Here is a 2785-nt window from a genome sequence, read left to right on the forward strand (position 1 = left end):
TAGTTAAATTATTATTATTATTTTGCTATTAAGTTGTTTCAATTCCTTATATATTCTGGATATTAATCTCTCATTGGAAGCATAGTTTGTGAATATTTTCTCCCATTATGTAGGTTGTCTTTTCATTCTGTTGTTTCCTTTGCTGTGCAGAAGCTTTTTAGTTTGTTATAATCCCATTTGTTTATTTATTTATTTTTTTAGTTTCTTGTACTTTTGGGGTCTTATTCAAAAAGTCTTTGCCCTATCCTACTTCCCGGAGTGTTTCCCCTATGTTTTCCTTAAGCAATTTTAAGGTTTGGGGTCTTATATTTAAGTCTTTTATCCATTCTGAGTTGTTTTTGGATTGTGGTGAGAGGTACTGGTCCAGGTTCATTCTTCTGAATATGGATGTCCAGTTTTCCCAGCACCATTTACTGAAGAGGCAGTATTTTCCCCAATGTTTGTTTTTGTTGTCTTTATCAAAGATCAGTACACTGTTAAGTATGTGGGTTGATTTCAGGGTTTTCTGTTCTGTTCCATTGATTCAACTGTTTGGTTTTATGGTTTCAGTAGCTATGTAATATAATTTGAAGTTGGGTAGTGTTATTCCTCCGACTTTTTTCTTTTTGCTCAGGATAGCTTTGGCTACTTGAGGTCTTTTTTAGTTCCATAAGAATGTTAGGATTGCTTTTTCTATTTCTGTGAAGAATGTCACTGGTATTTTGATGGAGATTGCATTGAATCTGTAGACTGCTTTAGGGAGCATGGGCATTTTCATGATGTTAATTCTGCCCATCCAAGATCATGTATGTTTTTCCACCTTTTTGTGTCCTCTTTAATTTCTTTCAGTAGCATTTTGTAGTTCTCATCCTAGAGATCTTTCACTCCCTGGATAAATTGATTCCAGGTATTTTATTTTATTTTGGGGGACTATTGTAAGTGGGCTTGCTTTCTTGATTCATTTTTTTGCTAGTTCGTTACTGGAGTACAAAAATGCTACCGATTTTGGGGTGTTGCTTTTATATCTGGCAACATTACTGAAATTGTTAATCAGCTCTAAGAGTTTTTTGGTAGAGTCTATAGGTTTTTCTATATATAAGATCATGTCATCTGCAAACAAGTACAGTAGACTTCATCCTTTTCAATCTGGATGCTCGTTATTTCCTTCTCTTGCCTGATTTCTCTGGCTAGTACTTCCAATACTATATTAAATAGGAGTAGTGATTGGGCATCCTTGTCTTGTTCCTTAAGGAACAAGCTTTCTTAAGAAGGCTTTTCTTAAGAAAAAGCCTTAACAAGCTTTTCTTAAGAAGGAACAAACTTCTTAATGGGAAAGCTTTCAGCTTTTCACTATTCAGGATGATATTGGCAATAGGTTATTCATAAATGGCTTTTATTGTGATGAGATAATTTTCTTTTATACCTAATTTGCTGAGAGTCTTTATCAAGAAGTTATGTTAAATTTTGTCAAGTAACTTTTATGCATCTATTGAGATAATAATATGGCTTTTGTTCTTGATTTTCTTTCTTTAAAAATTATTTTAATTTATCAATATACGATATAGTGGATTTTCATGTTTATTTACCAATCCCTCCTTTTCCTCCCTCTTTCTCCCCCTACTCCATCAATATCGCTTCTGTTCACTTATCTTAACAAAATCAAGGAATTGTGATTGTTATATCTTCTTCCCCACCCCCATTCATTTGTATACTTACTTATTCATTTTTATTAGCTCCCACAAATGACTGAGAACATGTGATATTTCTCTTCCTGTGCCTGGCTTATTTCACTTAATATAATTTTCTCTAAGCCCATCCATGCTAATAATGGTAGTACTTCATTTTTTTTTAAATAGCAGAGTAGTATTCCATTGTGTAGCTATACCACTGTTTCCTTATCCAGTCATCCAATCATGGGCATTTAGGCTGGTTCCTAATCTTGGCTATTGTAAATAGTGCTGCAATAAACATTGGAGAACAGTTAACCCTTTGACATGATGATTTTCATTCCGCTGGGTATATTCCCAGCAGTGGGATAGCTGGGTCATATGGTAGATCCATCCGCAATTGTTTGAGGAACCTCCATAACATTTTCCATAAAGCCTGTACCATTCTGCAGTCCCACCAAGAGCGTAGGAGGGTTCCTTTTTCTCCACGTCCCCACCAGCACTTTTCATTCTCTGTCTTTTGGATATTAGCCATCCTAACTGGAGTGAGATGGTATCTCAAAGAGGTTTTGATTTGCATTTCCTGAATGCTGAGTGATGTTGAGCAGTTTTTCATGTGTCTTTGGCCATTCATATCTCTTCCTTTGAGGAATGCCTATTCAGCTCCTTTGCCCATTTTTTAATTGGGTTACTTGTTTTTTTGCTGTTAAGTTGTTTGAGTTCCTTGTATATTCTGGATATTACTCCTTTGTCAGGTGTATATTTTGCTAATATTTTCTCCCACTCTGTTGGTTGTCTTTTCAGTCTGTATTGTTTCTTTTGCTGTGGAGAAGCTTTTTAGTTTAATATAATCCCATTTGTTTATTTATCCTTTGGTTGCCTGTGCTTTTGGGGTCATATTCATAAACTCTGTGCCCAGTCCTGCTTCCTGAAGTGTTTTCCCTATATTTTCTTTAAGGGGTTTTATTGTTTTAGGGCATATATTTAATTCTTTAATCCATTCTGAGTTGATTTTGGTATACGGTGAGATGTACGGGTCTAGTTTCATTCTCCTACATATGAATATCCAATTTTCCCAGCACCATTTACTGAAGAGGCAGTCTCTTCCCCGGTTTGTAGTCTTGGTGCCTTTGCCAAAG

Source organism: Galeopterus variegatus, unplaced genomic scaffold (genome assembly GCF_000696425.1).
Source record: "Galeopterus variegatus unplaced genomic scaffold, G_variegatus-3.0.2 Scaffold9957, whole genome shotgun sequence".
NCBI lineage: Eukaryota > Metazoa > Chordata > Mammalia > Dermoptera > Cynocephalidae > Galeopterus > Galeopterus variegatus.